We start from the raw sequence: 23,244 nt of genomic DNA, 5'->3' as shown, positions 1-23,244 counted from the left end.
GTAGGTGAATAAAAAATAGAATGCAATAAAAAAGGAACTATCAGTCTAATCAACAAAATGGATTAATCTTAAACACATATGGCTAAGTGAGGGAAGCCAGACTTTAAGGCTACATATTGTGTGATTCCATGCATATAGCACTCTGGAAAAGACAAAACTACAGGGACAAAAGCTAGATTAGTGATTTTCAGGAGCCTTGAAAAGGGGAATAGTTGAATAGGTGAAGCATAGGATATTTTTTTTTTTTAGGAAAGTGAAACTATTTTGTTTGATGTTGTGGTGAATATATGACACTATGCACCTGTGAGAACCTGTAGAATTTTAGAGCACAAAGAATAAATTAATATATGCAGGTTTAAAAAATGTAAAAGTTTTGGAGATCATAGAATTGAATGGAGATTGCAGAAAAAAATCTAACTGTATTGCAAATGTATAAAGTATCCTGATTGAAGGGGAGGGGAAATGGTGTTGATGTAATTAACTAATATTAAAGGTAAAATAAACACTGTACCTTAGTTAAGAACGTAAATTTTCCTAAAAGTGTGGGTTAAAACTCTATATATGTGTACTATAATTGAACAATTAATAAACTGATGGTGGATAATGGATGGTAGAAACCAGATCTTTAATTGTTGGAATGGGAACCTCAGACAAGCAGAGATAGAAGGCTAGAATGGAACATGTGGAGATGGATTACAGTAGTAGATATATGAACTCATGTATAGTTTAATATACATATAGATGGATATGCATTTAAATCTTTATAAATATGTCACATACACAGGTTAGTATTGTTAAAAAAAAAAAAGATAAAAGAAACCTCAGCTAAATAGTTGAAATACCAGAAGGGGGAGCTCTCACACCCTGCGATGGTAGCAGAGCCCCAAAAGAAGAAAGATTCCTCTTCTTTCCTGGCAAGGACTGAACCAATAAAAAGCCATGAACTTTTTGTTTACTATAGCACTCTTAACTTCCTTTCCCCTCTATAAGATCATTATTTTTCCCTTGCTATGTGCGTACTTGCACATGGCTTACCACTGAATTGCAATTATCTGCTGATCCCAAATAAACCCATCTTTGCTGGAGAAATATCTGTGATCTATTTGTTTTCAGGTCAGCATTTTGGTGGTCCATATGCGAACCATAGAAGATTCCCAACAGCTCTGGAGCTGGTAAGAAAACAGGGGTGGTACCCACCATTGAGGCCATTGTCACTCACTGTTCTTCTTGCTGACCCTGGAGTTTGAAGGTACATCTTTCTCCTTGATCTAAGCTCACACCCTCTTCATTTTAAACACTCCAAGCTTTATTTTATTTAAAGGTTTTGTCATTCTTGGTTAAGTACTTGTTCTGTTGCATGTACTCATTTGGCACTTCAGTCTGATCTTGAGATCAGACTATTTCAACTAAAACTGGTGGAAAATGCCTTCAGCCCAATTCCTTTGGGAAGGTGCTGTTTCTAATAGAACTACATTTTTTTTTTCTTTTTTTTTAGTTATCAGCCTGTTCCTTTGGAAGGGCAGTCCTCTGGAAACTGGCTTAAAAAAGCCTTTGGCCTGGCTCCTCTGAGACCAAGCTGTCTTCATAGTACTGGCTAGGATTGATTTTAAGACGTTTGAGTTGAACCATTTGTGCTATAATCTATTTAAACTGTTTTAAAATTGTTCTTTACTCTAGAAGAAAAGCCTCTGAGAAAAAGGATCCCAGTCATCTAAGTATTTTGAGTGTGTCCCCCACCACAGGGCCTTTGCTCAATTTTATGTTTAAAAACGGCAGTCTTACTCATGTGCATTTCTTTTCTTTTTCTCCAGTTTAATTGAGATATAATTTACATACAACACTGTAAATGTTTAAGATGTACAGCATAATGATTTGACTTACATACGTCATGTAATGATTATCAGGGAATGATATAATTTTTAGATATTTAAAAAACCTTAATGAAGGTAAAATAATTTTTTCAGTTGTTTTTTTAAAGCTTTTCGTTTTGAATTTTTTCAGTTTCATTTGTTTTGCCTCCTTTGGAATTATCTTTTACTTTATGTTTTGATGTGGTTCAAAATTCAAAAGCTATTTCTAACTAAATTGACTGACCCAACAAAAGGTAAGTTAGAATATCAATGGCCATTATAAGGAACTTTTGATATCCTCAAACTTAATTTCCTTAAAACTGAATTTGACTAAAAATGCTCTAAAATTTCAAGAACTGAGTGGAATGCTTGTTTTGATTGGTATTTTTAGGCTTCCCAAAATAATTAGGAGTTTAAAATTGCCTCTCTGCAAAATAAGATTTTAATATTAACTGAGGCAAATGATTAAGGAAAGATAAAAGTACTCCTGAAGCCTCAGGCTCTTCTTTCTTGGCTTCTTTATCTCAGTCTCCACCTCCAGCAGCATCTTCTCTCTCACAGAGACTCCATCAGACTCCACCTCCAGTGCTATTTTTCTCCTTTCCTTCTATTCCACCTATACCTCCTCCATAACCTCAATTCCCCCATACTAATTCTCTCACCGAACTTTCCTTTTTCCCTGAAACTCTGCCCACTCCTTTTTCTTCGGAATTTGTCAAACCTTGCTTCTTTAAAATTAAGCCTTCTGAGTGTCTAGAGACTAAACTCTTAACATCTTATACTCCCTGGACTAAAGCTGATCTGTGAACCACAGTCAAAGGTTTTCCCAATATTAATAAGAATCCTCACTGATTTGATGAGGAATTTAATATAGTCATTCAACTCACCAACCTGGTTTCTCTGACTTATATCAACTAGTTCATATGTTTGTCAATGAAGGCCACACCCAGCATAGGATGAAAGCTGCTAATTGGGGAAGTCCTGAAAGCTCTCTAGAATTACAACTAGGTTTCCAACCCACTAACTTGGCATGTAATCAGGCTTGAGCAATTGCTAGGCAACTTCACTGAGTGAGTCTTAGGGCTTTCCAAAGACTGCTGATAGGAACAAATTTCAATCTTACATACAACAATCTGACAAGCCTGTTTATTATTATTACAATTGACTTAAGAATAATTTTAAAGAAAATTCTTATCTCCCTTTAGATGTGTATTCCACCTGAGTAGTTTTAACTCTATGTTTATTAATGGACTGAAGTGGGAATCTTTCCTTTCTAGTAAAAAAAGGACAAGGATGGAATGGGAAACTATGTTCACGACAGATTTAATTAGTCTAACAAACCAGCTCTCTTATTCTGAAGAGTCACCTCCAAGGAAAACTGCCAGACTTATTAATCTTCAAATTCAGCAAATGATGGGTCTCAAATGAAACCAAAGTCTTCATAGTTTCTGCTATTATTGCAAAGAGACAGGACATTGGGAAAGAGATTGTTACAAATTTAGTGCTTTAAGAGTCTTCAGCTCTCTAACCAGTCTTTCTAACTTTCTCCCAATTCTCAATGATGGTGCTCCAAGAAAGTTACAGTGACTCTTTCCAATGCTCCCTCTTAATTGTCTTGGATAAATATTTTTCCAGATTGGTGATAAATCTGTCTTTATCCTAAGTGACACCAAAGCCACAGTCTAGATGCTCAATTCCACTACTATCAAACAGCCCCTGTCTTGAAGTACTGAAACCGTTCAAATTGTGGGTCTTTCTAATGGACTTCAAGAGATTCCTCTCTCTGGACCTATTCACTTTTATTTAGGATCTTTAAGAGATCAGCTTGGTGCTTTGTGGCCACCTAGAGGGATGGGGTAGGGAAGGTGGGAGGGAGGGAGACATAAGAGGGAAGAGATATGGGAACATGTGTATAGGTATAACTGATTCACTTTGTTATAAAGCAGAAAGTAACACACCATTGTAAAGCAATTATACTCCAATAAAGATGTTAAAATAAAAAGGAGATACATATTTTTTCACCTTAGTTCTTCTTCCCCTAACTATTTATTACACCAAGACTTCTTAGAGAAATATGCCAGAATTCCTTTCTCCCAAAAGGAGGAAATAATTCTAGAAATTGAAAGTAGTCATCAAAGTAACTGATCAGTGATTTAAATGATCATTTGACATCTTTTATATGTTTAGTCTCTGATGGTACTTGAGCAAATTCTGGAAACACTGATCATTTGTTCTGATTGTATCAGTTACCACTTTCTTTATGGGCAAAATTTCCAACTTAATGTTGGCAAAATTCACATGACACCTCCTATCAAAATTCAAATAGACCCTTCTAAATATCTTCACAGAATTAATCAATACCCTATAAGTAAAGAAGCCCTTCAAGGTCTAAAGACAATAATACAAGATTGAAAGGCTTAAGACCTGATTATCCCTTGTACTAGCCCCTGTAATATTCTTATTTTATTGTTGAGAAAACCTAAGAGCTAAGATTAGAAGTTTTTCCTAATATCATTATCCCTCAACATCCTGTTGTTCTTAACCCTCATTGTTACTAGCATCCATTCACACTGAAGGTAAATTCTTTACTGTGACTGATTTATGTAGTCCTTTCCTTAGTTTTCTAGTTAATGAAGCTAGCCAATACCTTAACCAGGGAAAAAACAAGTCACCTAGACAATAATGCCTCAGGGATTTACTGAGAGTTATTCTTATTTCTCACAAATCTCTGAAGACTGATCTGGATGACATTAAATATTCTAGCAGTTCTACTTTGTTGTAATATGAAAATGAGTTGCTTTTTTGCTCTTCTTCTCAAGACTTCTTTCAGGCATGCAGAATCCACTGTTAATGCTTTTAGCCTTAAAAGGACATACCATTGCCAAAGAAAAATTGCAGTTACCCAAACACAGTTTTTATATTTAGTGCATCTGATACCAGAACAAAGGCTACACCTAAATCCAGATAGATTTCATGGCGCCCTAAGTTCCCCAAAACCTAAATGTTTTCTCTGGCTAGTTGGTTACTGCCAAAATTGGGTTTCAAATTTCTCTCTTACAGCCAAACCTCTACACGTTTTACTCAACAATAACAACATTGCCCCAATTTTATAAGAAGAACCAGACAACATAGCCTTCAAGATCTTGAAGGAGAGTTTGATGAACCCACCTGCCCTTGGGCATCCCAATTAACAGATTCTCTTCTCTCTCTCTTTTTTTTAATTTTTGTACATAGAAAGGAAAGAAATGTTCTTTGGATGCTCACCCATAACAATAGGGGCCACCCTTTATCCATAGGGATTTATAGCCAGCTACTGGACCCTGTGATATTGGGATACCTCCCTTGCCTTACAGTCATTATGGCCACTTCCATTTTAGTTAATGCCACCAAGAAAATCACTGCAGAATCTCTTTAACCATTTATGTACCTTGTAGAGTGGAAGCTGTCTTGAATTCTCAACACATTCAAAAATTCTCAGCCAGTCACCTTATCTCCTATGACATCTTTTTGTTAACCTTCTCTGACATAACCCCATTAACATTGTAATAAGCTTAACCTGGCTACTCTTTTCCCTTCTGTCACCAACAAAATCCCTCACAACTCTTTAAAGCTAACAGATCACCTCCTGACTCCTCATGATGATCTGCAGAAAATTCTACTGAATAGCATTGAGTTTTCATGGTTCACTGATGGTTCTTATGTACAAGGTGACAATGGCAAATATTGTGCTGGGTATGCTATTATAACTTCTTTTGATAATGTTGAGGCAGAGTCTTTACCTGTGGTTACTTCAGCCCAACAGGCTAAATTATATGTTCTTACATGGTCTTGTACTTTAGATGACGGCAAAACTGCCTATATTTATACTGATAATACATATGCTTTCAGAGTAGTTCATAATTTTGGAATGTTGTAGAAGCAATATGGCTTTCTTACTTCCAGATGAAATAAAATTTGAAATGTTCTCTATGTTCTGAAATTATTGAATGCAATACTTTTACTTGCTACTTTAGCTATTATTAAGATGTTGGGATAGGGCTTCCCTGGTGGCACAGTTGTTGGGGGTCCGCCTGCCGATGCGGGGGGTGCAGGTTCATGCCCCGGTCCAGGGTGGTCCCGCGTGCTGTGGGGCGGCTGGGCCCGTGGGTCGTGGCCACTGGGCCTGTGCATCCGGAGCCTGTGCTCCACGGTGGGAGGAGCCGCGGCGGTGGGAGGCCCGTGTGCCGCAAGGAAAAAAAAAAGATGTTGGGATATTCTAAACTTGATCCTCTGGAAGCTAGGGGAAATCATCTTGCTGTTAATTCTTCAAGGAACACTACCCTTAAAGTGACCAACTGCTGATATGGTCCAAAGGGATATTTCCCAAATGATAATTTAGAAAAAATAAACTGTCTAGGGAAGTCCAAAATTGTCTTCATAAAAGGAGAAACATAATTGAAATTTCAACAGTTGCTGGTTTGATAGTGAAGAAAGCTCTGATTTGAAGCAAATAACAACCCAGTTCTACCTGCGACTCTAAAATTCTCAATTTCCGTCACTGTATGTGCATTAAATTATTCATCTAGTAATAAAATGATAGTCTTCATGAATTACTACTGGTAGGGAAACATTAAAAAAAAACATAAAGAATGCCTAACTCACTTGTCTCACTGGTCCAAAGTAAAACCCAGGGAAGTCTGTGCAAACTACTCCTCAACATTGTAGAATGCCTAGTGGACTATACAAGTTCTGGCAAATGGACTTCATACAACTTCCTCTGTCTCATAGGTATAAATATGTTCTAAAAAATAATAAACAATAACCTCAGTTAAGTAGAGTCGTTTGGGAGGCCAGAAAGAGGAACTCTCACACCCTGTGATGCTAGCAGAGCCCAACAAGAACTAGAAAGATTCCTCTTCTTTCTTGGCAAGGACTGAGGCAATGAAAACCCAGAGACTCTTTGTTTACTAAAGTCTTCCCCACTTTCTTTTCTTCTCTATAAAAGTGTTCTCTTTCCCTTGCTGTGAAGGGGCTTGCACATGTATTGCCATGGTTGTAGACCCAAAAATGCAATCCTCTACTGATTCTGAATAAACCTATCTTTGCTGGAGAAATATCTGGCAGTCTATTTGTTTTCAAGTTAACTTTATACAAGCTTATATTTTCTTGTTCTGTCAGCTGAGAAGACCTAGAAATAATAATACTCCAGTAGAAATATTTACACTAATCAACTAAATCTTATATCATAATACCATTCTCCAATTAAAGAAACAAGCGTTCCTTGGATAAATGACTAACTCAGAATTGAGCTTGTTCTACCACAAGGAAACTGGTGTTGGTGACAGACATTTTGGAATCCTCCCTATAATTTATCAGTGAAGGGACCTGACCCAACTGAGCAGCCTTTTGGCACAAGTACTGTGATATCTTAGGCCAAGTAGCTAGCTGGGCAGGGACAGAGCCCTACCTGCCAGCAGGGAGTTGCCTTAAGATCCCCTGAGCTCACAAGTACCCCAGGACTCAGCCCTGTCCAACAAACAGGAAGAACAAGCCGTGGGACACCCCCAATGGCCTCACAGCCAGCCATCGGGTCTTGTCCTCAAACATCAGCAGACTGACACTAAAAATGGGAAACCCAGGGCCTTGCAACCAGAGAATCCAGGACATGGGTCTGCCTAAGTGAGCCAGTACTAAACTTGAGACTCACAGGCCTTGACTGCACCCACCAGTGGGCCAAACACTATTCAGGAGCACTAGGTCCTACAGCCAGAAAACCCAAGACATGACCCCACTCACCAGTGGACCAGCACTAGCCCCAGGACATGGCCTCACTCACATTGGGTGGGCACAAATCCTAGGATCTAATGAGACTTTGCTTTACCCACCAGTGGGCAGATGCAAACCCCAGGACTACTTCAGCACTACAGCCTGTCACATCAAGACCCAGCCCACTCACCAAAAGGCCAGCATCCACCCTTAACATCTTAAGCCTTGGCACTGACAACTAGCAGGCCAATAATAACTCTGGAACACCTTGAGCTCCTCAGTAAGCTGCTGCAGAATACAGCAACACCCACCAAGAGGCAAACACCAGATCCTAAAAATATAGGACCACCCAGCCAGCCACGCTGGGATCTAGCCCCACTCACCAGAGTGTGGATACCAACTTTGGGACAACCCAGACCCTGCAGCTGGCCATATAAGAAACCAGCCCCATCCACTAGCTGGACAACACTATAACTGAGATGGCCAGCCTCACAATCACCCACACTAAAACATGGCTCCATCCACCAGTGGGACAGGACTAGCCCCAGGACACTGCAACTAGCCACCTCATGACACAACACTGCCCACAAGCAAGGCATGATATATTTAAAATGATGAAAGGGAAAAACCTATAACCAAGAATACACTAAGCAGCAAGGCTCTCATTTAGATTTGATAGAGAAATCAAAAGGTTTACAGAGAAGCAAAAACTAGGAGAGTTCAGCACCAAAGAACCAGCTTTACAACAATTGCTAAAGGAGATTCTGTAGGTGGGAAACACAAAATAAGAAAACAAAAGAGGAAGGTAAGAAAATATACTACAAAAACAAACCAAAAAATATTAAGAAAATGAAATAGACACATACATATCAATAATTAACTTAAATGTAAATGGATTAAATTATCAAACCAAAAGACATAGAATGGGTGAATGGATACAAGAACAAAACCCATGTATATGCTGTCTACAAGAGACCCAATTCAGACCTAGGGACACATACAAACTGAGAGTGAGGGGATGGAAAAAGATATTCCAGGCAAATGGAAATCAAAAGAAAGATGGAGTAGCAATACTCATTCATATCAGACAAAAATCCTTAAAATAAGGAATGCTAAAAGAGACAATGAAGGACACTACATAATGATCAAGGGATCAATACAAAAACAAGACATAATAATTGTAAATATATATGCACTCAACATACGAGCACCTCCATAGATAAGGCAAGTACTAAAAACAATAAAAGGAAATATTGACAGTAACACAATAATAGAGGGAGATTTTAACACCCCATTTTCATCAAAGAGCAGATAATCTGAACAAAAATTAATAATGGAATAAAAGCCTTATTTGACACATTAGACCACATAGACTTAACTGATATTTATAGGACATTCCAAGTGAAAGCAGCAGAATACACTTTCTTCTCGAGTGCACATGGAACATTTTGCAGGATAGATCACACGTTACATAAAAAATCAAGCCTCAGTAAATTTAAGGAAATTGAAATCATTTCAAGCAGCTTTTTTGACCTCAACTCTATGAGATCAGAAATCAATTAGAGGAAAAAAATTGTAGAAAACACAAACACATGGAGCTAAACAATACGTTACTCAGCAGCCAATGAATCACTAAAGAAACCAGAAAGGAAATCAAAGAATACCTAGAGACAAATGACAATGAAAACACGCTGATCCAAAACCTATGGGACACAGCAAAAGCAGTTCTAAGACAGAAGTTTATAGCAATGCAATCTTACCTTGGGATAAAAGAAAAATCTCAAATAAACAACCTAACCTTACACTTAAAGCAACAAGAGGAAGAAGAGCGAACAAACACAAAGTTAGTGGAAGGAAATTAATCATGAATATCAGATCTGAAATCAATGAAATAGAGGCAAAGAAACCAAAAGATCAATGAAACTAAAAGCGTGTTTTCTGAGAAGATAAACAAAATTAATAAACCTTTAGCCAGACTCATCAAGAACAGAAAGGAGAGGACTCATATCAATAAAATTAGAGATGAAAAAGGAGAAGTTACAAACAACACCACACAAATACTAAGGATCAGAAGAGACTACTATGAACAACTATAGGCCAATAAAATGGGCAACCTGGAAGAAATGGACAAATTCCTACAAAGGTACAAACTTCCAAGACTGAACTAGGAAGAAATAGAAAATATAAGCAGACAAATCACAAGTAAGGAAATTGAAACTGTGATTAAAAAACTTCCAACAAAAAAACTCCAAGACGAGATGGTTTCACCGGTGAATTCTATCAAATATTTAGAAAAAGGCTAATTAATACCTATCCTGCTGAAACTGTTCCACAAAAATTGCACAAGAAGGAACATACCCATGTTCATTCTGTGAGGCCAACGTCACTCTGATAACAAAACCAGACAAAAATATCACAAAAAAGAAAATTACAGGCCAGTATTACTGAAGAACATAGAAGCAAAACTTCTCAAAAAAACACTAGCAAACTGAATCCAACAACACATTAAAAGGATCATACATCTTGATCAACTGGGATTTATCTCAGCGATGCAAGGATGCTTCAGTAAATGCAAATCAATCAATATGATACACCATATTAGAAAATTGAAGAATCAAACCCATACAATCATCTCAATAGATGTAGAAAAAGCTCTTGACAGAATTGCACAAAAAAATGTGATAAACACTCTCCAGAAAGTGGGTAAAGAGGGACTTTTCCTCAACATAAAAAAGGTGATATATGACAAAACCAGAGGAAACATGACACTCAATGGTAAAAAGCTGAAAATATTTCATCTAAAATCAGATACAAGACAAGGATAACCACTCTCACCACTTTTATTCAACATAGTTTTGGAAGTCCTAGCCACAGCAATCAGAGAAGAAAAAGAAATAAAAGGAATCCAAATTGTAAAAGAAGTAAAATTGTCACTGTTTGCAGGAGACATGATGCTATCCTTTGAAAATTCTAAAGATGCTACCAGAAAACTACTGGAGCACATCACTGAATTTGGTAGTTACAGGTTACAAAATTAATACACAGAAATCTTGCATGCCCATACACTTACAAGGAAAGATCAGAAAGTGAAATTAAGGAAAGAATCACATTTACCATTCCAACAAAAAGAATAAAATAACTAGGAATAAACCTACTTAAGGAGGCAAAAAACTCAAAAACTCAAAAAACTGTAAGATACTGATGAAAGAAATAAAAGATGACACAACAGGTGCAGAGACATACCATATTCTTAGATTGGAAAAAATCGAGACTGTGAAAATGACTATACTACCCGAAGCTATCTACAGATTCAGTGCAATCCTTACCAAATAACCAATGGCATTTTACACAGAACGGGAACAAAAAATTTCACAATTTGTATGGTAAAACAAAAGACCCTGAATAGCCAAAGCAAACTTGAGGAAGAAAAATGCACTGGAGGAATGAGGTTCCCTGACTTCAGACTAAACTACAAAGCTACAGTCATCAAAACAGAATGGCTCTGGTACAAAAATGGAAATATAGATCAAAGGAACTGGATACAAATTCCAGACATAAACCCACACATATATGGTCACCTAATCTGTGACAAAGGAGGCAAGAATGTACAATGGAGAAAAGACAGTCTCTTCAATAAGTGGTGCTTGAAAACAAGACAGCTACATGTAAAGGAATGAAATTAGAACACTCCCTAACACCATACACAAAAATAAACTCAAAATGGATTAAAGACCTAAATGTAAGGCCGGATACTATAAAACTCTTAGAGAAAACGTAAGCAAAAAACACTTTCACATAAATCACAGCAAAATATTTTTTGATCCACCTCCTAGAGTAATGAAAATAAAAACAAAAATAAAGAAATGGGACCTAATTAAACTTGAAAACTTTTGCACGGCAACTGAAACCATAAAGAAAATAAAATGACAACCCTCAGAATGGGAGAAAACATTTTCAAATGAAGAAATTGACAGGAGATTAATCTCCAAAATATACAAACAGCTCATGCAGCTCAATATAAAAGAAAAAGAAAAAACAATCCAAAAATAGGCCGAAGACCTAAATATACATTTCTCCAAAGAAGATATACATATTGTCAACAAACACATGAAAGGATGCTCAACATCACTAATCATTAGAGAAATGCAAATCAAAACTACAATGATGTATCACCTCACACCTGTCAGAATGCCATCATCAAAAAATCTACAAGCAATAAAGGCTGGAGAGGGTGTGGAGGCTCGGGCTTCGGAGGTCAGATCCCACGGAGAGGTCTTGGTTTGGCTGCATGAACACAGCCTGAAGGAGGATAGTGCAACACAGCTAGCCAGGAGGGAGTCCAGGAAAATGTCTGGACCTGTGGAAGAGGGAAGAGACCAGTGTTTTGGGGTGTACGAGGAGAGGGGATTCAGAGCACTGCCTAAACAAGTCCCAGAGATGGGCACGGGCTGCGGCTATCAGCCCAGACCCCAGAGACGGGCATGAAATGCTAAGGTTGCTGCTGAAACCACTAAGAAACCTGTGGGCAAGCACAAGTCACTATCCACACCTCCCTTCCCAGGAGCCTGTGCAGCCCACCACCACCAGGGTACTGTGATCCAGGAACAACTTCCCCGGGAGAACAGAAAACCCTCAGGTTGGTGCAACGTCATGCCAGCCTCTGCTGCAACAGGCTTGCCCATCATTATATACCCCTCCATCCCCCCGGCCTGAGTGAGGCAGAACCACCTAATCAGCTGCTCCTTTAACCCCTTCCTGTCTGGGTGAAGAACAGATGCCAAAGGGCAACCTACATACAGAGGCAGGGTCCAAACCAAAGTTGAACCCCAGGGGCTGTGCAAACAAAGAAGAGAAAGGGAAATTTCTCCATGCAGCCTCAGGAGCAGTTGATTAAATCTCCACTATCAACTTGATGTACCCTGCATCTGTGTTATACCTGAATAGACAACGTATCATCCCAAAATTGAGGTGGTGGACTTTGGGAGCAACTATAGACTTGGGCTTTGCTTTCTGCATCTAAGTCATTTCTGGTTTTATGTTGATCTTAGCTTAGTATTTAGAGCTTATTATCATTGGTAGATTTCATTGTTGATTTGGTTGCTCTCTTCCTTTTATATATATATATATATATATATTTTTCTTTTTTTCCTTTATCTCTTTTCGTGAGTGTGTATGTGTATGCTTCATTGTGTGATTTTGTCTGTATAGGTTTTCTTTTACAATTTGCCCTAGGGTTCTGTCTGTACTTTTTTTTTCTTTAGTATAGTTTTAAGTGTTTGTTATCATTGGTGGATTTCTTAATTGGTTGGTTGATCTCTTCTTTCTTTTTTATTACCTTTTATTTTAATATTTTTTATTTTTTTATTTCAATAAATTTATTATTTTTATTTTATTTTTTTTCTATCTATTTTTTTCCTCCCCTTCCTTCTGAGCCATGTGGCTGACAGGGTCTTGGTGTTCTTGGCTGGTATCGTGTCTCCACCTCTGAGGTGGGAGAGCCAAGTTCAGGATATTGGTCCACCAGAGACCTCCCGGCCCCATGTAATGTCATTCAGTGAGAGTTCTCCCAGAGATCTCTGTCTCAAGACTAAGACCCAGTTCCACTCAACGACCAGTGCTGGACACCCCATGCCAAATAACTAGCAAGACAGGAACACAACCCCACCCATTATAGCAAAGAGGCTGCCTAAAATCATAGTAAGTTCACATACAACCCAAAACAGACCACTGGACATTGTCTTGCCCATCAGAAAAACAAGATCCAGCCTCATCCATCAGAACACAGGGACCAATCCCCTCCTCCAGGAAGCCTACACAACCCATTGAACCTAACTTAGCTACTGGGTGCAGACACCAAGGAACAACAGGAACTACGAACCTGCAGCCTGTGAAAAGGAGATCCCAAACACAGTAAGTTAAGCAAAATGAGAAGACAGAGAAATACACAGCAGATAAAAGAGCAAGCTAAACCCAACAGAACAAATTAATGAAGAGGAACTAGGCAGTCTACCTGAAAAAGAATTCAGAGTATTGATAGAAAAATGATCCAAAATCTTGGAAATAGAATGAATAAAACACACGTAACATTTACCAAGGACCCAGAGGAAGTAAAGAGCAAACAAACAATGATGAACAACAAAATAGATAAAATTAAATGTGTTCTAGAAGTAATCAAAAACAGAATAACTGAGGCAGAAAAATGGAAGAGTGACATGGAAAATAAAATAGTGGAAATAACTACTGCAGAACAAAAAAAGAAAATAAGTTTGAAAAGAATTGAGCCATCTTAGAGACCTCTGGAACAACACTAAACACACCAACTTTCGAATCATAGGGGTCAGAGAAGAAGAAGAGAAAAAGAAAGGGACTGAGAAAATATTTGAAGAGATTATAGTTGAAAACTTCATTAATATGGGAAATGAAATAGTCAATCAAGTCCAGGAAGTGCAGAGAGTCCCATACAGGATAAATCCAAGGAGAAAAAGCCCAAGATACATATTAATTAAACTATCAAAATTAAATGCAAAGAAAAATTATGAAAAGCAGCAAGGAAAAAGCAATAAGTACCATACAAGGATATAACCATAATGTTAACAGCTAATCTTTCACCAGCAACTCTGTAAGCCAGAAGGGTGTGGCAGGACATATTTCAAGTGAGGAAAGGGAAAAACCTCCAACCAAGATTACTCTACCTAGCAAGGATCTCATTCAGATTCATGAAGAAATTAATATCATAACAGAAAAACATAAGCTAAGAGATTTCAGCAACACGAAACCAGTTTTATAACAAACGCTAAGGAAATTCTTAGGGCAGGAAACACAAGAGAAGGAAAAGACCTACAATAACAATCCCAATACAGTTAAGAAAATGGTAATATTAACATACATATTGATAATTATCTTAAATGTAAATGGATTAATTGTTCCAACAAAAAGACATAAACAGGCTGAAGGATACAAAAACAAGATCAATATATATGCTGTTGACAAGAGACCCATTTCAGACCTAGGGACACATATAGACTGAAAGTGAGAGGATGGAAAAAGATATTCCATGCAAATGGAAATCAAAAGAAAGCTGGAGTAGCAATTTCCATATCAGACAAAATAGACTTTGAAATAAAGACTATAACAAGAGACAGAGAAGGACACTACATAATGTTCAAGGGATCAATCCAAGAAGAAGATATAACAATTGTAAATATTTATACACAAAATATAGGAGCAACTCAATACATAAGGCAAATGCTAAAGGCATAAAAAGGGAAACCAACAGTAACAAAATCATAGTAGGGGAATTTAACAACCCACTTTCACCAATGGAATGGACATATCATCCAAAATGAAAATAAATAATGAAACACAAGCTTTAAATTATACATTAAACAAGATGGGTTTTAGTCATATTTATAGGACATTTCATCCAGAAAAAAACAGAACACATTTTCTTCCCAGGTGCACATGGAACATTCTCCAGAATATATCATACCTTGGGTCACAGATCAAGCCTTGGTAAATTTAAGAAAATTGAAATCACATCAAGTACCTTTTCTGACAACTACACTATGAGGTTAGATATCAATGACAGGAAAAAATATATAAAAAATGCAAACATATGGAGTCCAAACAGTACACCTTTAAATAACCAAGAGGTCAGTAAAGAAATCAAAGAGGAAATAAAGAAAAAAAACCTAAAAACAAATGACAGTGAAACACGATGACCAGAAACCTATGGAATGCAAAAAAAGCAGGACTAAGATGAAGTTGACAGCAATAAAATCCTACATCAAGAAACAAGAAACATCTCAAATAAACAATCTAACTTTATAAGTAAAGCAATTAGAGAAAGATGAACAAAAAGAACCTAAGGTTGGCAGAGGAAAGAAATCATAAAGATCAGATCAGAAATAAAGGAAAAGAAAATAAGAACAAAATAGCAAAGATCAATAAATCTAAAAGCTGGTTCTTTCAGAGATAACAAACTATATGAACCATTAGCCACACTCATCAAGAAAAACAGGGAGAAGACGTAAATCAACAGAAATAGAAATGAAAATGGAGAAATAACAACTGACACTGCAGAAATACAAAAGCAACTATATGCCAATAAAATGGACAACCTGGAAGAAATGGACAAATTATTCGGAAAGCACAACCTTCCAAGACTGAAACAGGAAGAAATAGAAAATATAAACAGACCAATCCCAAGCACTGAAATTGAAACTGTGATTAAAAATCTTCCAACAAACAAAAGCCCAGGACCAGATGGCTTCACAGGAACATTCTATCAAACATTTAGAGAAGAGCTAACACTTAACTTTCTCAAACTCTTCCAAAATACATCAGAGGGAGGAACACTCTCAAACTCACTCTACAAGGCCACTATCACCCTGATATCAAAACCAGACAAAGATGTCACAAAGAAAGAAAACTACAGGCCAATATCGCTGCTGAAGATAGATGCAAAGATCCTCAACAAAATACTAGCAAACAGAATACAGCAGCACATTAAAGGATCATACACCATGATCAAGTGGGATTTACCCCAGGCATGCAAGGATTCTTCAATATAGGCAAATCAATCAATGTGATACACCATATTAACAAATTGAAGGAGAAAAACCGTATGATCATCTCAATAGATGCAGAGAAAGCTTTCGACAAAATTCAACACCCATTTATGATAAAAACCCTGCAGAAAGTAGTCATAGAGGGAACTTTCCTCAACATAATAAAGGCCATATATGACAAACCCACAGCCAACATTGTCCTCAATGGTGAAAAACTGAAACCATTTCCACTAAGATCAGGAACAAGATAAGGCTGCCCACTCTCACCACTCTTATTCAACATAGTTTTAGAAGTTTTAGCCACAGCAATCAGAGAAGAAATGGGAAAAAAAGGAATCAAAATTGGAAAAGAAGAAGTAAAGCTGTCACTGATTGCAGATGACATGATACTATACATAGAGAATCCTAAAGATGCTACCAGAAAACTACTAGAGCTAATCAATGAATTTGGCAATGAATTTGGTAAAGTAGCAGGATACAAAATTAATGCACAGAAATCTCTGGCATTCCTCTACACTAATGATGAAAAATCTGAAAATGAAATCAAGAAAACACTCCCATTTACCATTGCAACAAAAAGAATAAAATATCTAGGAATAAACCTACCTAAGGAGACAAAAGACCTGTATGCAGAAAATTATAAGACACTGATGAAAGAAATTAAAGATGATACAAATAGATGGAGAGATATACCATGCTCCTGGATTGGAAGAATCAATATTGTGAAAATGACTCTACTACCCAAAGCAATCTACAGATTCAATGCAATCCCTATCAAACTACCACTGGCATTTTTCACAGAACTAGAACAAAAAATTTCACAATTTGTATGGAAAAACAAAAGACCCCGAATAGCCAAAGCAATCTTGAGAACGAAAAACGGACCTGAAGGAATCAGGCTCCCTGACTTCAGACTATACTACAAAGCTACAGTAATCAAGACAGTGTGGTACTGGCATAAAAACAGAAAGATAGATCAATGGAACAGGATAGAAAGCCCAGAGATAAACCCACGCACATATGGTCAACTTATCTTTGATAAAGGAGGCAGGAATGTACAGTGGAGAAAGGACAGCCTCTTCAATAAGTGGTGCTGGGAAAACTGGACAGAGACATGTAAAAGTATGAGATTAGATCATTCCCTAACACCATACACAAAAATAAGCTCAAAATGGATTAAAGACCTAAATGTAAGGCCAGAAACTATCAAACTCTTATAGGAAAACATAGGCAGAACACTCTATGACATAAATCACAGCAAGATCCTTTTGGACCCACCTCCTAGAGAGATGGAAATAAAAACAAAGATAAACAAATGGGACCTAATGAAACTTCAAAGCTTTTGCACAGCAAAGGAAACCATAAACAAGACCAAAAGAGTACCCTCAGGATGGGAGAAAATATTTGCAAATGAAGCAACTGACAAAGGATTAATCTCCAAAATTTATAAACAGCTCATGCAGCTCAATAGCAAAAAAACAAACAACCCAATCCAAAAATGGGCAGAAGACTTAAATAGGCATTTCTCCAAAGAAGATATACAGACTGCCAACAAACACTTGAAAGAATGCTCAACATCATTAATCATTAGAGAAATGCAAATCAAAACCACAATGAGATATCACCTCACACCAGTCAGAATGGCCATCATCAAGAAATCTAGAAACAATAAATGCTGGAGAGGGTGTGGAGAACAGGGAACACTCTTGCACTGCTGGTGGGAATGTGAATTGGTACAGCCACTATGGAGAACAGTATGGAGGTTCCTTAAAAAACTAAAAATAGAACTACCATATGACCCAGCAATCCCACTACTAGGCATATACCCTGAGAAAACCATAATTCAAAAACAGACATGTACCAAAATGTTCATTGCAGCTCTATTCACAATAGCCCGGAGCTGGAAACAACCTAAGTGTCCATCATCGGATGACTGGATAAAGAAGATGTGGCACATATATACAATGGAATATTACTCAGCCATAAAGAGAAACGAAACTGAGCTATTTGTAATGAGGTGGATAGACCTAGAGTCTGTCATACAGAGTGAAGTATGTAAGAAAGAGAAAGACAAATACCATATGCTGACACATATATATGGAATTTAAAAAAAAAAATGTCATGAAGAAACTAGGGGTAAAACGGGAATAAAGACACAGACCTACTTGAGAAGACTTGAGGATATGGGGAGGGGGAAGTGTAAGCTGTCACAAAGCGAAAGAGAGGCATGGACATGTATACACTACCAAATGTGAGGTAGATAGATAGTGGGAAGCAGCTGAAGAGCACAGGGAGATCAGCTCGGTGCTTTGTGACCACCTGGAGGGGTGGGATGGGGAGGGTGGGAGGGAGGGAGATGCATGAGGGAAGGGATGTGGGAACGGATGTATATGTATATGTATGACTGATTCACTTTGTTATAAAGCAGAAACTAATAAAATAAATAAATAAATAAATTAATTAATTAATTAAATAATTAAAAAAGAATCTCTCTGATTTGCCTTCTGCACCCCTGTTGCTGCATTTTCCTCCATGGCTCCAAAGCCTCCCCCCTCTGCCAACTACAGTCTCCACCCACGAATGGGCTTCCTAGTGTGTGCAAACCTTTCCTCCTTCACAGCTCCCTCTCACTGGTGCAGGTCCTGTCCCTTTTCTTTTGTCTCTGTGTTTTCTTTTTTCTTTTTCCCTACCCAGGCACGTGGGGAGTTTCTTGCCTTTTGGGAGGTCTGAGGTGTTCTGCCAGCATTCAATGAGTGTTCTATAGGTGCAGTTCCACGTGTAGATGCATTTCTGATGTACCTATCTGTGGGGAGGAAGGTGATCTCCGTGTCTTTCTCTTCCACCATCTTCCTCCCAATCTCTTTTGTTTCCTTGTGATGTCTTTGTCTAATTTTGGTAACTGATTAACACTGGCTTTATAGAATGTGTTTGAATGTATTCTCTTCTATTCCATATTTGGGATCATTTTTGCAGATTTATCATTAACTTTTTAAAATATTTTGTAGAAGTCACCAATGAAGTCATCTAGGCCTATGTTTTTCTTTATGGCAAGCTATTAATTATTATTCAATCTCTTTACATTTTTTGTTGTTATTTTCATTGTTTTCTTTTTTAAAACATCTTTTTTGGGGTATACTTTTTGTTTATAATTGTCTTTAATCAGTTTGTGTTATTTGTGTCTTTTTAATAATTTGTCTATTTCATATAAGTCAAGTACATTTTTAATATACTATTGTTTATAATATTCCCATATATTCTATTTCTTTAAATTTGGTGGTTTTATGCCTGATTATGAGAATTTGATTCTTTTGTCTTTTGCTTTTCAGTTTCTGTAAAGTTTTGTCAACTTTGTTGCTTTGTCAGAGAACTCTCCATATTTTTGTGGATTTACTCCAATGTTTTTTTCCCCCTATTTTGCTTATTTTCTCACTATTATTGATTTTTTTGTCCTTCCTTTGCTTGTTTTGGCTTCAACTTGCTACTTTCCAGTTTCTTAAACAGGTAAGTTATGTTATGGATTTGAGATTGACTTTTTTATTGTAGATATTTTCAACTATAAATTCACACTAAACACTCTATTGCTAAATTCCATATATTTCATTTTTTTCTTTTGATGTGAACCAATTTTTTTATGTGGATCAATTTTTTTGATGTGGAATATGTTACAGTATTGCTTCTGTTTATGTTTTGGTTTTTCAGCCAGGAGACATGTGGGATCTTAGTTCCCCAATGAGGGATTGAACCCACACTCCCACACCCCACTGCATTGGAAGGCAAAATCTCAAACACTGGGTTGCCAGGGAAGTCCCACATATGTTTTTGTATATGTGTTTTTGGCTTCTTTTTTACCATTTTTAATATCTAAAAAATTTGTATTGAAGTATAGTTGATTTACAATGTTGTGTTAGTTTCAGGTGTACAACAAAGTACAGCAAAGTGATTCAGTTATATATATATATATATATATATATATATATATATATATATATATATATTTGTTTTGGTTTTCATTTCTCTAAAAATTGCAATGTTGAGTATCTTTTCATGTGCCTTTGGCCATCCGTTTGCCTTCTTTGGAGAAATGTCCATTTAGATTTTTCTGCTCATTTTTTGAGTTGTTTGCTTTTTTGATATTGAGCAGTATGAGCTGTTTTTATATTTTAGAGATTAATCCCTTTTTGGTAACACAGTTTGCACGTATTTTCTCCCATTCTGTAGGTTGTAGGTTTTCTTTTAATTTTGTTTATGATTTCCTTTGCTGTGCAAAGGCTTTTGAGTTTAATTAGGTCCTATATATTTTTTTAATTTTTGCTCTGCTCTTATATCCATTACTCTAAGAGACAGATCAAAATAAAAAATACTGCTGCAATTGATGTCAGAGAGTGTTCTGCCTATGTTTTTCTCTAGGAGTTTTATAGTATCTGGTTTTAAATTTAGGTCTTTAATTCATTTTGAGTTTATTTTTGAAATGGTGTTTGATAATGTTCTAATTTCATTCTTTTACATATAGCTGTCTGTTTTTCTTTGCACCACTTATTGAAGAGACTGTCTTTTCTCCACTGTATATTATTTCCTCCTTTGTCGTAGATTAATTGACCATAAGTGTGTGGGTTTATTTCTAGGCTTTCTATCATGTTCCATTGATCTATATATCTGTTTTTGTGCCAATACCATACTCTTTTGATTACTATATCTTTGTAGTATAGTCTGAAAACTACTAGAGGCCATCAATAAATTCAGTAAAGCTGCAGGATACACAATTAATACACAGAAATCTCTTGCATTTCTATGCACTAACAATGAAGTATCAGAAAGAGAAATTAAGGAAACAGTACCATTTACCACTGCATCAAAAAGAATAAAATAACTCAGAATAAACCTACCCAAGGAAGCAAAAGTCCTGTACTCTGAAAACTGTAAGACAATGATGAAAGAAACTGAAGATGACACAAACAGATGGAAAGATAGACAATGCTCTTGGACTGGAAAAATCAATATTGTCAAAATGACTGTACTACACAAGGCAAGCTATGGATTCAGTGTAATTTGTATCAAATTACCAATGGCCCTTTTCACAGAACTAGAACAAAAATTTTTAAATTTACATGGAGACACAAAAGACCCCAAGGAGCCAAAGCAATCTTGAGAAAGAAAAATGGAGCTGGAAGAATCAGGCTCCCTGACTTCCCTTTTACCATGTTTAAAAGGAACAAAAGCAAAAGAAGAGGGATCACACCTCCCTCTGGCAACAACCAAAATTGTATTTATTTTTAACATCCCATTTTAATAAATTTGGTCCACCTAGTAATCCCAGATAATAGCCCCATCTTTATGTTCTTAACCCAATTGCATCTACAAAGTCCCTCTTGCCATGTAAACTAACATATCCAGTGGTTTTGGGGATTAAGAACATGAGCATAATTGGGGAGGAATTATAATATTCTGCCTATTGCAAATGATTTATTCTCAAGAACTTGAGTTTTGAATGAGATTACAAAGCAGGAGGAGTGTTATTGTCTACCCACTCCCAAATGTTTATGTTGAAACCCTAATACCAAATTTGATAACGTTTGGAGGTGGGGTCTTCTGGATGTGATTAGGTTTAGAGAAGGTAGAGGCCTTATAATGAGATTAATTGTATACAATAGGAGGAGTTCAGAGCTCTCACTTTCTCTACCATGTGAGGACAGAGCATAATATTGGCTATCTGCAAACCAGGAAGAGGGCTCTCACTTAACATCAGATTTCCAGCTCCTTGATCTTGGACTTCCCAGCCTCCAGAAATATGAGAAATAAATATTTTGTTGCTTACACTACCCAGTTTGTGGCATTGTGTTATAACAGCCTGAACTGACCAAGAAAGTAATTGGTATCAGAAGCACAATACTGCTGTGACAAATACCTGATATAGGGAAGTAGTTTGGGAACTGGGTAATGGTAGAACCTGAAAGAATTTGGGAGTACATGCCAGAGAAAGCCAACATTGTCTGAAATTTCTGCTAATAGTGATTCTAGTGAGAGCTGAAAAAAAGGAAAGAGGAGAGCTGTAGAGAAATCTTCCATTTTCTTAAAGAACACATAAATAATCAAGTAAAGAATGTTGGTATAAATATGGACAGTAAAGGACATTAAGATGAGGTCTCAAATACAAATAAGAAATATGTTATTGGACAATGGAAAAAAAGGTCATCCTTATAATGAAGTGGCAAGAACTTGCCTGAATTGCATTCATGTTCTAGTGTTTTGCAGAAGGTAGTATTTGCAATCAATGAAATTAGATACTTAGCTAAACAAAGTTCTATGCAAAATATGAAGTAGTGGCTTGGTTCCTGTTGGCTGCTTATAGTAAAATGCAAGAAGAGAAGAATAAATTGAAGAAAAATATTTAAGCAAATAATAATAATAATCCCATAACTTAAAGATTTGGAAAACTATCAACCATTCCATACTGAAAGAAAGTAATTAAGAAAGAAAGAGAGAAAGAAAAAAAAAAGAAAGAAAGAAAGAAAGAAAGAAAATGTATTTTGATGGAAATGCTAAGGTGTAGCGAAGCAAACATTTGATGTGTATTGGTATGAGTGTGAACATAATCAGCCACCTCAGCATGAACACTACCAGCTTGAACTGAAGGACACTGAGATGGAATTTAATGAAGAAAGGGTAAGAATGTTGGACTTAGACTAGACAGCATGACAAAGCTCTTCAGATGTGAACTTGCATATTCTTCAATTAAAGGGAAGAGTGGCTTCAAAGAAGATTCAGAAATAATCAAGGCCACCATCTCAATTTCAGGAGACCAGATAGCTTACAACAAAAACCTTTTTTCCTCCAGGCATATGAGTCATGGAGGCAAGGTCACCCAGAGCCTTAGTAGAATGACCTTCACTGACAGAGCCATGGAGGCATGACCCCTGCCCAGCAGAGCCAGAGAGTGAAAGGGGTCCCTATAAAGAGTTACAACTCCCCATTTATACATGAGATAATTTTGTTACGCCAGTGGGCCTGGATGGCAGAGCATCAAACCAAAGAGGATTATTTTAGAACCTCACAATCTCGTGGAATTTGCCTTGCTAGGTTTT

Source organism: Hyperoodon ampullatus (genome assembly GCF_949752795.1).
Source record: "Hyperoodon ampullatus genome assembly, chromosome: X".
NCBI classification, from domain to species: Eukaryota; Metazoa; Chordata; class Mammalia; order Artiodactyla; family Ziphiidae; genus Hyperoodon; species Hyperoodon ampullatus.
Note: the sequence above shows the minus strand (reverse complement) of the source record.